General features: G+C 52.6%; 25 non-coding genes across 25 annotated transcripts in view; 23 read left to right on the plus strand and 2 right to left on the minus strand.

Annotated features, from left to right (window-relative positions):
• Nucleotides 1-207: 207 nt before the first annotated feature.
• Nucleotides 208-326, plus strand: LOC131477691 (5S ribosomal RNA). The gene has a single exon (XR_009244015.1). It is a non-coding gene; the product is annotated as a 5S ribosomal RNA (ribosomal RNA).
• A 124-nt stretch (nt 327-450) lies between these two features.
• LOC131441641 (U2 spliceosomal RNA) lies at nt 451-643 on the minus strand. Its single transcript, XR_009232245.1, has one exon. It is a non-coding gene; the product is annotated as a U2 spliceosomal RNA (small nuclear RNA).
• Nucleotides 644-951: 308 nt separating this feature from the next.
• On the plus strand, nt 952-1,070 carry LOC131477692 (5S ribosomal RNA). The gene has a single exon (XR_009244016.1). It is a non-coding gene; the product is annotated as a 5S ribosomal RNA (ribosomal RNA).
• A 296-nt stretch (nt 1,071-1,366) lies between these two features.
• On the plus strand, nt 1,367-1,486 carry LOC131440977 (5S ribosomal RNA). Its single transcript, XR_009231657.1, has one exon. It is a non-coding gene; the product is annotated as a 5S ribosomal RNA (ribosomal RNA).
• A 296-nt stretch (nt 1,487-1,782) lies between these two features.
• On the plus strand, nt 1,783-1,901 carry LOC131440972 (5S ribosomal RNA). The gene has a single exon (XR_009231652.1). It is a non-coding gene; the product is annotated as a 5S ribosomal RNA (ribosomal RNA).
• A 296-nt stretch (nt 1,902-2,197) lies between these two features.
• Nucleotides 2,198-2,316, plus strand: LOC131440983 (5S ribosomal RNA). The gene has a single exon (XR_009231663.1). It is a non-coding gene; the product is annotated as a 5S ribosomal RNA (ribosomal RNA).
• A 296-nt stretch (nt 2,317-2,612) lies between these two features.
• Nucleotides 2,613-2,731, plus strand: LOC131477649 (5S ribosomal RNA). Its single transcript, XR_009243975.1, has one exon. It is a non-coding gene; the product is annotated as a 5S ribosomal RNA (ribosomal RNA).
• Nucleotides 2,732-3,027: 296 nt separating this feature from the next.
• LOC131440995 (5S ribosomal RNA) lies at nt 3,028-3,146 on the plus strand. The gene has a single exon (XR_009231674.1). It is a non-coding gene; the product is annotated as a 5S ribosomal RNA (ribosomal RNA).
• Nucleotides 3,147-3,442: 296 nt separating this feature from the next.
• LOC131441006 (5S ribosomal RNA) lies at nt 3,443-3,561 on the plus strand. The gene has a single exon (XR_009231685.1). It is a non-coding gene; the product is annotated as a 5S ribosomal RNA (ribosomal RNA).
• Nucleotides 3,562-3,857: 296 nt separating this feature from the next.
• Nucleotides 3,858-3,976, plus strand: LOC131441017 (5S ribosomal RNA). Its single transcript, XR_009231696.1, has one exon. It is a non-coding gene; the product is annotated as a 5S ribosomal RNA (ribosomal RNA).
• A 296-nt stretch (nt 3,977-4,272) lies between these two features.
• Nucleotides 4,273-4,391, plus strand: LOC131441029 (5S ribosomal RNA). Its single transcript, XR_009231707.1, has one exon. It is a non-coding gene; the product is annotated as a 5S ribosomal RNA (ribosomal RNA).
• A 124-nt stretch (nt 4,392-4,515) lies between these two features.
• Nucleotides 4,516-4,708, minus strand: LOC131441642 (U2 spliceosomal RNA). Its single transcript, XR_009232246.1, has one exon. It is a non-coding gene; the product is annotated as a U2 spliceosomal RNA (small nuclear RNA).
• Nucleotides 4,709-5,016: 308 nt separating this feature from the next.
• LOC131441040 (5S ribosomal RNA) lies at nt 5,017-5,135 on the plus strand. The gene has a single exon (XR_009231718.1). It is a non-coding gene; the product is annotated as a 5S ribosomal RNA (ribosomal RNA).
• Nucleotides 5,136-5,431: 296 nt separating this feature from the next.
• Nucleotides 5,432-5,550, plus strand: LOC131440979 (5S ribosomal RNA). The gene has a single exon (XR_009231659.1). It is a non-coding gene; the product is annotated as a 5S ribosomal RNA (ribosomal RNA).
• A 296-nt stretch (nt 5,551-5,846) lies between these two features.
• On the plus strand, nt 5,847-5,965 carry LOC131440980 (5S ribosomal RNA). The gene has a single exon (XR_009231660.1). It is a non-coding gene; the product is annotated as a 5S ribosomal RNA (ribosomal RNA).
• Nucleotides 5,966-6,261: 296 nt separating this feature from the next.
• Nucleotides 6,262-6,380, plus strand: LOC131440981 (5S ribosomal RNA). Its single transcript, XR_009231661.1, has one exon. It is a non-coding gene; the product is annotated as a 5S ribosomal RNA (ribosomal RNA).
• A 296-nt stretch (nt 6,381-6,676) lies between these two features.
• LOC131441052 (5S ribosomal RNA) lies at nt 6,677-6,795 on the plus strand. The gene has a single exon (XR_009231730.1). It is a non-coding gene; the product is annotated as a 5S ribosomal RNA (ribosomal RNA).
• Nucleotides 6,796-7,091: 296 nt separating this feature from the next.
• Nucleotides 7,092-7,210, plus strand: LOC131441064 (5S ribosomal RNA). The gene has a single exon (XR_009231741.1). It is a non-coding gene; the product is annotated as a 5S ribosomal RNA (ribosomal RNA).
• A 296-nt stretch (nt 7,211-7,506) lies between these two features.
• LOC131441076 (5S ribosomal RNA) lies at nt 7,507-7,625 on the plus strand. Its single transcript, XR_009231752.1, has one exon. It is a non-coding gene; the product is annotated as a 5S ribosomal RNA (ribosomal RNA).
• Nucleotides 7,626-7,921: 296 nt separating this feature from the next.
• Nucleotides 7,922-8,040, plus strand: LOC131441088 (5S ribosomal RNA). Its single transcript, XR_009231764.1, has one exon. It is a non-coding gene; the product is annotated as a 5S ribosomal RNA (ribosomal RNA).
• Nucleotides 8,041-8,336: 296 nt separating this feature from the next.
• On the plus strand, nt 8,337-8,455 carry LOC131441099 (5S ribosomal RNA). The gene has a single exon (XR_009231775.1). It is a non-coding gene; the product is annotated as a 5S ribosomal RNA (ribosomal RNA).
• Nucleotides 8,456-8,751: 296 nt separating this feature from the next.
• LOC131441110 (5S ribosomal RNA) lies at nt 8,752-8,870 on the plus strand. Its single transcript, XR_009231786.1, has one exon. It is a non-coding gene; the product is annotated as a 5S ribosomal RNA (ribosomal RNA).
• Nucleotides 8,871-9,166: 296 nt separating this feature from the next.
• LOC131441121 (5S ribosomal RNA) lies at nt 9,167-9,285 on the plus strand. The gene has a single exon (XR_009231797.1). It is a non-coding gene; the product is annotated as a 5S ribosomal RNA (ribosomal RNA).
• Nucleotides 9,286-9,581: 296 nt separating this feature from the next.
• LOC131441132 (5S ribosomal RNA) lies at nt 9,582-9,700 on the plus strand. The gene has a single exon (XR_009231808.1). It is a non-coding gene; the product is annotated as a 5S ribosomal RNA (ribosomal RNA).
• Nucleotides 9,701-9,996: 296 nt separating this feature from the next.
• The window catches only part of LOC131441143 (5S ribosomal RNA), a 119-nt gene continuing 115 nt past the window's right edge, over nt 9,997-10,000 (plus strand). The window contains exon 1 of the ribosomal RNA XR_009231819.1: nt 9,997-10,000. This exon is cut by the window's right edge and continues 115 nt beyond it. This is a non-coding gene — a ribosomal RNA (5S ribosomal RNA).

Raw genomic sequence — 10,000 nt, forward strand, 5'->3', positions numbered from 1 at the left:
GATGTCGCTCTGCAAGCATGTGAGAAGCTTGGAGATGGGGAGCAGCTTACCCATCTCGGTGTAGCTTCCTAATACTGGAAGAGAGTGTAGCAGGTAGTGGAGATAAAGGCTCAAGTGCAGTGTGTTCGAAAGGCTGACTTTTGAGCTCCTCCACGAGCAGGGGGCCTTGCCTAGTCTATAAAACGAGTCTGTGTCCCCAGCCCGTCGGCTTACGGCCATACCACCCTGAGCACGCCCGATCTCGTCTGATCTCGGAAGCTAAGCAGGGTCAGGCCTGGTTAGTACTTGGATGGGAGACCGCCTGGGAATACCAGGTGCTGTAAGCTTTTACACTGCTGCTTCCTTACAAGAAACATGGGCTTGCAATTACGTTGACACACGGGCACGGGCACAGGCACACGTTAACGTCCTTCTAGTTCCAGCCTTGCTTTGGTTTTCACAGAAAAAAGAGAATGGTGCACCGTTCCTGGTGGCACTGCAATGCCAGGTCAATGCAAGGAGTGAAGAGAGCAAGCCCCAGTTTTCACCTCCCAATGCTCAAAAATGCATTTAATATTTAATCCCCATATAGAGGACATATCAGATATTAAACTGATAAGAACAGATACTACACTTGATCTTAGCCAAAAGGCCGAGAAGCGATGGCCCACAAGTGTCTGGGGCCAACTCAAGATCTTGGCACACAAGTTACTTGTTGTGGTGCCATGTTTTTTAAGTGCGCATAACAAAGGCTGCTGCTGATCACCTCCGCCCCAAGGTGATCTAAGTGCACCTCTGAGCCTTGACGGACAGCTGCTTGACATTTGACACACTCAAAGGGCGCGGCCATACAGCAAAGCCCACCAAAAACAACTTAAACTCTTGAACGTTCGAAAGGCTGACCTTTGAGCTCCTCCACGTGCAGGGGGCCTTGCCTAGTCTATAAAAGGAGTCTGTGTCCCCAGCCCGTCGGCTTACGGCCATACCACCCTGAGCACGCCCGATCTCGTCTGATCTCGGAAGCTAAGCAGGGTCAGGCCTGGTTAGTACTTGGATGGGAGACCGCCTGGGAATACCAGGTGCTGTAAGCTTTTACACTGCTGCTTCCTTACAAGAAACATGGGCTTGCAATTACGTTGACGCACGGGCACACGTTAACGTCCTTCTAGTTTCAGCCTTGGATGTCGCTCTGCAAGCATGTGAGAAGCTTGGAGATGGGGAGCAGCTTACCCATCTCGGTGTAGCTTCCTAATACTGGAATAGAGTGTAGCAGGTAGTGGAGATAAAGGCTCAAGTGCAGTGTGTTCGAAAGGCTGACTTTTGATCTCCTCCACGAGCAGGGGGCCTTGCCTAGTCTATAAAAGGAGTCTGTGTCCCCAGCCCGTCGGCTTACGGCCATACCACCCTGAGCACGCCCGATCTCGTCTGATCTCGGAAGCTAAGCAGGGTCGGGCCTGGTTAGTACTTTGGATGGGAGACCGCCTGGGAATACCAGGTGCTGTAAGCTTTTACACTGCTGCTTCCTTACAAGAAACATGGGCTTGCAATTACGTTGACGCACGGGCACACGTTAACGTCCTTCTAGTTTCAGCCTTGGATGTCGCTCTGCAAGCATGTGAGAAGCTTGGAGATGGGGAGCAGCTTACCCATCTCGGTGTAGCTTCCTAATACTGGAATAGAGTGTAGCAGGTAGTGGAGATAAAGGCTCAAGTGCAGTGTGTTCGAAAGGCTGACTTTTGAGCTCCTCCACGAGCAGGGGGCCTTGCCTAGTCTATAAAAGGAGTCTGTGTCCCCAGCCCGTCGGCTTACGGCCATACCACCCTGAGCACGCCCGATCTCGTCTGATCTCGGAAGCTAAGCAGGGTCGGGCCTGGTTAGTACTTGGATGGGAGACCGCCTGGGAATACCAGGTGCTGTAAGCTTTTACACTGCTGCTTCCTTACAAGAAACATGGGCTTGCAATTACGTTGACGCACGGGCACACGTTAACGTCCTTCTAGTTTCAGCCTTGGATGTCGCTCTGCAAGCATGTGAGAAGCTTGGAGATGGGGAGCAGCTTACCCATCTCGGTGTAGCTTCCTAATACTGGAATAGAGTGTAGCAGGTAGTGGAGATAAAGGCTCAAGTGCAGTGTGTTCGAAAGGCTAACTTTTGAGCTCCTCCACGAGCAGGGGGCCTTGCCTAGTCTATAAAAGGAGTCTGTGTCCCCAGCCCGTCGGCTTACGGCCATACCACCCTGAGCACGCCCGATCTCGTCTGATCTCGGAAGCTAAGCAGGGTCGGGCCTGGTTAGTACTTGGATGGGAGACCGCCTGGGAATACCAGGTGCTGTAAGCTTTTACACTGCTGCTTCCTTACAAGAAACATGGGCTTGCAATTACGTTGACGCACGGGCACACGTTAACGTCCTTCTAGTTTCAGCCTTGGATGTCGCTCTGCAAGCATGTGAGAAGCTTGGAGATGGGGAGCAGCTTACCCATCTCGGTGTAGCTTCCTAATACTGGAATAGAGTGTAGCAGGTAGTGGAGATAAAGGCTCAAGTGCAGTGTGTTCGAAAGGCTGACTTTTGAGCTCCTCCACGAGCAGGGGGCCTTGCCTAGTCTATAAAAGGAGTCTGTGTCCCCAGCCCGTCGGCTTACGGCCATACCACCCTGAGCAAGCCCGATCTCGTCTGATCTCGGAAGCTAAGCAGGGTCGGGCCTGGTTAGTACTTGGATGGGAGACCGCCTGGGAATACCAGGTGCTGTAAGCTTTTACACTGCTGCTTCCTTACAAGAAACATGGGCTTGCAATTACGTTGACGCACGGGCACACGTTAACGTCCTTCTAGTTTCAGCCTTGGATGTCGCTCTGCAAGCATGTGAGAAGCTTGGAGATGGGGAGCAGCTTACCCATCTCGGTGTAGCTTCCTAATACTGGAATAGAGTGTAGCAGGTAGTGTAGATAAAGGCTCAAGTGCAGTGTGTTCGAAAGGCTGACTTTTGAGCTCCTCCACGAGCAGGGGGCCTTGCCTAGTCTATAAAAGGAGTCTGTGTCCCCAGCCCGTCGGCTTACGGCCATACCACCCTGAGCACGCCCGATCTCGTCTGATCTCGGAAGCTAAGCAGGGTCGGGCCTGGTTAGTACTTGGATGGGAGACCGCCTGGGAATACCAGGTGCTGTAAGCTTTTACACTGCTGCTTCCTTACAAGAAACATGGGCTTGCAATTACCTTGACGCACGGGCACACGTTAACGTCCTTCTAGTTTCAGCCTTGGATGTCGCTCTGCAAGCATGTGAGAAGCTTGGAGATGGGGAGCAGCTTACCCATCTCGGTGTAGCTTCCTAATACTGGAAGAGAGTGTAGCAGGTAGTGGAGATAAAGGCTCAAGTGCAGTGTGTTCGAAAGGCTGACTTTTGAGCTCCTCCACGAGCAGGGGGCCTTGCCTAGTCTATAAAAGGAGTCTGTGTCCCCAGCCCGTCGGCTTACGGCCATACCACCCTGAGCACGCCCGATCTCGTCTGATCTCGGAAGCTAAGCAGGGTCGGGCCTGGTTAGTACTTGGATGGGAGACCGCCTGGGAATACCAGGTGCTGTAAGCTTTTACACTGCTGCTTCCTTACAAGAAACATGGGCTTGCAATTACCTTGACGCACGGGCACACGTTAACGTCCTTCTAGTTTCAGCCTTGGATGTCGCTCTGCAAGCATGTGAGAAGCTTGGAGATGGGGAGCAGCTTACCCATCTCGGTGTAGCTTCCTAATACTGGAAGAGAGTGTAGCAGGTAGTGGAGATAAAGGCTCAAGTGCAGTGTGTTCGAAAGGCTGACTTTTGAGCTCCTCCACGAGCAGGGGGCCTTGCCTAGTCTATAAAACGAGTCTGTGTCCCCAGCCCGTCGGCTTACGGCCATACCACCCTGAGCACGCCCGATCTCGTCTGATCTCGGAAGCTAAGCAGGGTCGGGCCTGGTTAGTACTTGGATGGGAGACCGCCTGGGAATACCAGGTGCTGTAAGCTTTTACACTGCTGCTTCCTTACAAGAAACATGGGCTTGCAATTACGTTGACGCACGGGCACACGTTAACGTCCTTCTAGTTTCAGCCTTGGATGTCGCTCTGCAAGCATGTGAGAAGCTTGGAGATGGGGAGCAGCTTACCCATCTCGGTGTAGCTTCCTAATACTGGAATAGAGTGTAGCAGGTAGTGGAGATAAAGGCTCAAGTGCAGTGTGTTCGAAAGGCTGACTTTTGAGCTCCTCCACGAGCAGGGGGCCTTGCCTAGTCTATAAAAGGAGTCTGTGTCCCCAGCCCGTCGGCTTACGGCCATACCACCCTGAGCACGCCCGATCTCGTCTGATCTCGGAAGCTAAGCAGGGTCGGGCCTGGTTAGTACTTGGATGGGAGACCGCCTGGGAATACCAGGTGCTGTAAGCTTTTACACTGCTGCTTCCTTACAAGAAACATGGGCTTGCAATTACGTTGATGCACGGGCACGGGCACAGGCACACGTTAACGTCCTTCTAGTTCCAGCCTTTCTTTGGTTTTCACAGAAAAAAGAGAATGGTGCACCGTTCCTGGTGGCACTGCAATGCCAGGTCAATGCAAGGAGTGAAGAGAGCAAGCCCCAGTTTTCACCTCCCAATGCTCAAAAATGCATTTAATATTTAATCCCCATATAGAGGACATATCAGATATTAAACTGATAAGAACAGATACTACACTTGATCTTAGCCAAAAGGCCGAGAAGCGATGGCCCACAAGTGTCTGGGGCCAACTCAAGATCTTGGCACACAAGTTACTAGTTGTGGTGCCATGTTTTTTAAGTGCGCATAACAAAGGCTGCTGCTGATCACCTCCGCCCCAAGGTGATCTAAGTGCACCTCTGAGCCTTGACGGACAGCTGCTTGACATTTGACACACTCAAAGGGCGCAGCCATACAGCAAAGCCCACCAAAAGCAACTTAAACTCTTGAACGTTCGAAAGGCTGACCTTTGAGCTCCTCCACGTGCAGGGGGCCTTGCCTAGTCTATAAAAGGAGTCTGTGTCCCCAGCCCTTCGGCTTACGGCCATACCACCCTGAGCACGCCCGATCTCGTCTGATCTCGGAAGCTAAGCAGGGTCGGGCCTGGTTAGTACTTGGATGGGAGACCGCCTGGGAATACCAGGTGCTGTAAGCTTTTACACTGCTGCTTCCTTACAAGAAACATGGGCTTGCAATTACGTTGACGCACGGGCACACGTTAACGTCCTTCTAGTTTCAGCCTTGGATGTCGCTCTGCAAGCATGTGAGAAGCTTGGAGATGGGGAGCAGCTTACCCATCTCGGTGTAGCTTCCTAATACTGGAATAGAGTGTAGCAGGTAGTGGAGATAAAGGCTCAAGTGCAGTGTGTTCGAAAGGCTGACTTTTGAGCTCCTCCACGAGCAGGGGGCCTTGCCTAGTCTATAAAAGGAGTCTGTGTCCCCAGCCCGTCGGCTTACGGCCATACCACCCTGAGCACGCCCGATCTCGTCTGATCTCGGAAGCTAAGCAGGGTCGGTCCTGGTTAGTACTTGGATGGGAGACCGCCTTGGAATACCAGGTGCTGTAAGCTTTTACACTGCTGCTTCCTTACAAGAAACATGGGCTTGCAATTACGTTGACGCACGGGCACACGTTAACGTCCTTCTAGTTTCAGCCTTGGATGTCGCTCTGCAAGCATGTGAGAAGCTTGGAGATGGGGAGCAGCTTACCCATCTCGGTGTAGCTTCCTAATACTGGAATATAGTGTAGCAGGTAGTGGAGATAAAGGCTCAAGTGCAGTGTGTTCGAAAGGCTGACTTTTGAGCTCCTCCACGAGCAGGGGGCCTTGCCTAGTCTATAAAAGGAGTCTGTGTCCCCAGCCCGTCGGCTTACGGCCATACCACCCTGAGCACGCCCGATCTCGTCTGATCTCGGAAGCTAAGCAGGGTCGGTCCTGGTTAGTACTTGGATGGGAGACCGCCTTGGAATACCAGGTGCTGTAAGCTTTTACACTGCTGCTTCCTTACAAGAAACATGGGCTTGCAATTACGTTGACGCACGGGCACACGTTAACGTCCTTCTAGTTTCAGCCTTGGATGTCGCTCTGCAAGCATGTGAGAAGCTTGGAGATGGGGAGCAGCTTACCCATCTCGGTGTAGCTTCCTAATACTGGAATATAGTGTAGCAGGTAGTGGAGATAAAGGCTCAAGTGCAGTGTGTTCGAAAGGCTGACTTTTGAGCTCCTCCACGAGCAGGGGGCCTTGCCTAGTCTATAAAAGGAGTCTGTGTCCCCAGCCCGTCGGCTTACGGCCATACCACCCTGAGCACGCCCGATCTCGTCTGATCTCGGAAGCTAAGCAGGGTCGGTCCTGGTTAGTACTTGGATGGGAGACCGCCTTGGAATACCAGGTGCTGTAAGCTTTTACACTGCTGCTTCCTTACAAGAAACATGGGCTTGCAATTACGTTGACGCACGGGCACACGTTAACGTCCTTCTAGTTTCAGCCTTGGATGTCGCTCTGCAAGCATGTGAGAAGCTTGGAGATGGGGAGCAGCTTACCCATCTCGGTGTAGCTTCCTAATACTGGAATATAGTGTAGCAGGTAGTGGAGATAAAGGCTCAAGTGCAGTGTGTTCGAAAGGCTGACTTTTGAGCTCCTCCACGAGCAGGGGGCCTTGCCTAGTCTATAAAAGGAGTCTGTGTCCCCAGCCCGTCGGCTTACGGCCATACCACCCTGAGCACGCCCGATCTCGTCTGATCTCGGAAGCTAAGCAGGGTCGGGCCTGGTTAGTACTTGGATGGGAGACCGCCTGGGAATACCAGGTGCTGTAAGCTTTTACACTGCTGCTTCCTTACAAGAAACATGGGCTTGCAATTACGTTGACGCACGGGCACACGTTAACGTCCTTCTAGTTTCAGCCTTGGATGTCGCTCTGCAAGCATGTGAGAAGCTTGGAGATGGGGAGCAGCTTACCCATCTCGGTGTAGCTTCCTAATACTGGAATAGAGTGTAGCAGGTAGTGGAGATAAAGGCTCAAGTGCAGTGTGTTCGAAAGGCTGACTTTTGAGCTCCTCCACGAGCAGGGGGCCTTGCCTAGTCTATAAAAGGAGTCTGTGTCCCCAGCCCGTCGGCTTACGGCCATACCACCCTGAGCACGCCCGATCTCGTCTGATCTCGGAAGCTAAGCAGGGTCGGGCCTGGTTAGTACTTGGATGGGAGACCGCCTGGGAATACCAGGTGCTGTAAGCTTTTACACTGCTGCTTCCTTACAAGAAACATGGGCTTGCAATTACGTTGACGCACGGGCACACGTTAACGTCCTTCTAGTTTCAGCCTTGGATGTCGCTCTGCAAGCATGTGAGAAGCTTGGAGATGGGGAGCAGCTTACCCATCTCGGTGTAGCTTCCTAATACTGGAATAGAGTGTAGCAGGTAGTGGAGATAAAGGCTCAAGTGCAGTGTGTTCGAAAGGCTGACTTTTGAGCTCCTCCACGAGCAGGGGGCCTTGCCTAGTCTATAAAAGGAGTCTGTGTCCCCAGCCCGTCGGCTTACGGCCATACCACCCTGAGCACGCCCGATCTCGTCTGATCTCGGAAGCTAAGCAGGGTCGGGCCTGGTTAGTACTTGGATGGGAGACCGCCTGGGAATACCAGGTGCTGTAAGCTTTTACACTGCTGCTTCCTTACAAGAAACATGGGCTTGCAATTACGTTGACGCACGGGCACACGTTAACGTCCTTCTAGTTTCAGCCTTGGATGTCGCTCTGCAAGCATGTGAGAAGCTTGGAGATGGGGAGCAGCTTACCCATCTCGGTGTAGCTTCCTAATACTGGAATAGAGTGTAGCAGGTAGTGGAGATAAAGGCTCAAGTGCAGTGTGTTCGAAAGGCTGACTTTTGAGCTCCTCCACGAGCAGGGGGCCTTGCCTAGTCTATAAAAGGAGTCTGTGTCCCCAGCCCGTCGGCTTACGGCCATACCACCCTGAGCACGCCCGATCTCGTCTGATCTCGGAAGCTAAGCAGGGTCGGGCCTGGTTAGTACTTGGATGGGAGACCGCCTGGGAATACCAGGTGCTGTAAGCTTTTACACTGCTGCTTCCTTACAAGAAACATGGGCTTGCAATTACGTTGACGCACGGGCACACGTTAACGTCCTTCTAGTTTCAGCCTTGGATGTCGCTCTGCAAGCATGTGAGAAGCTTGGAGATGGGGAGCAGCTTACCCATCTCGGTGTAGCTTCCTAATACTGGAATAGAGTGTAGCAGGTAGTGGAGATAAAGGCTCAAGTGCAGTGTGTTCGAAAGGCTGACTTTTGAGCTCCTCCACGAGCAGGGGGCCTTGCCTAGTCTATAAAAGGAGTCTGTGTCCCCAGCCCGTCGGCTTACGGCCATACCACCCTGAGCACGCCCGATCTCGTCTGATCTCGGAAGCTAAGCAGGGTCGGGCCTGGTTAGTACTTGGATGGGAGACCGCCTGGGAATACCAGGTGCTGTAAGCTTTTACACTGCTGCTTCCTTACAAGAAACATGGGCTTGCAATTACGTTGACGCACGGGCACACGTTAACGTCCTTCTAGTTTCAGCCTTGGATGTCGCTCTGCAAGCATGTGAGAAGCTTGGAGATGGGGAGCAGCTTACCCATCTCGGTGTAGCTTCCTAATACTGGAATAGAGTGTAGCAGGTAGTGGAGATAAAGGCTCAAGTGCAGTGTGTTCGAAAGGCTGACTTTTGAGCTCCTCCACGAGCAGGGGGCCTTGCCTAGTCTATAAAAGGAGTCTGTGTCCCCAGCCCGTCGGCTTACGGCCATACCACCCTGAGCACGCCCGATCTCGTCTGATCTCGGAAGCTAAGCAGGGTCGGGCCTGGTTAGTACTTGGATGGGAGACCGCCTGGGAATACCAGGTGCTGTAAGCTTTTACACTGCTGCTTCCTTACAAGAAACATGGGCTTGCAATTACGTTGACGCACGGGCACACGTTAACGTCCTTCTAGTTTCAGCCTTGGATGTCGCTCTGCAAGCATGTGAGAAGCTTGGAGATGGGGAGCAGCTTACCCATCTCGGTGTAGCTTCCTAATACTGGAATAGAGTGTAGCAGGTAGTGGAGATAAAGGCTCAAGTGCAGTGTGTTCGAAAGGCTGACTTTTGAGCTCCTCCACGAGCAGGGGGCCTTGCCTAGTCTATAAAAGGAGTCTGTGTCCCCAGCCCGTCGGCTTACGGCCATACCACCCTGAGCACGCCCGATCTCGTCTGATCTCGGAAGCTAAGCAGGGTCGGGCCTGGTTAGTACTTGGATGGGAGACCGCCTGGGAATACCAGGTGCTGTAAGCTTTTACACTGCTGCTTCCTTACAAGAAACATGGGCTTGCAATTACGTTGACGCACGGGCACACGTTAACGTCCTTCTAGTTTCAGCCTTGGATGTCGCTCTGCAAGCATGTGAGAAGCTTGGAGATGGGGAGCAGCTTACCCATCTCGGTGTAGCTTCCTAATACTGGAATAGAGTGTAGCAGGTAGTGGAGATAAAGGCTCAAGTGCAGTGTGTTCGAAAGGCTGACTTTTGAGCTCCTCCACGAGCAGGGGGCCTTGCCTAGTCTATAAAAGGAGTCTGTGTCCCCAGCCCGTCGGCTTACGGCCATACCACCCTGAGCACGCCCGATCTCGTCTGATCTCGGAAGCTAAGCAGGGTCGGGCCTGGTTAGTACTTGGATGGGAGACCGCCTGGGAATACCAGGTGCTGTAAGCTTTTACACTGCTGCTTCCTTACAAGAAACATGGGCTTGCAATTACGTTGACGCACGGGCACACGTTAACGTCCTTCTAGTTTCAGCCTTGGATGTCGCTCTGCAAGCATGTGAGAAGCTTGGAGATGGGGAGCAGCTTACCCATCTCGGTGTAGCTTCCTAATACTGGAATAGAGTGTAGCAGGTAGTGGAGATAAAGGCTCAAGTGCAGTGTGTTCGAAAGGCTGACTTTTGAGCTCCTCCACGAGCAGGGGGCCTTGCCTAGTCTATAAAAGGAGTCTGTGTCCCCAGCCCGTCGGCTT

This window comes from Solea solea, chromosome 16, assembly GCF_958295425.1.
Source record: "Solea solea chromosome 16, fSolSol10.1, whole genome shotgun sequence".
NCBI classification, from domain to species: domain Eukaryota; kingdom Metazoa; phylum Chordata; class Actinopteri; order Pleuronectiformes; family Soleidae; genus Solea; species Solea solea.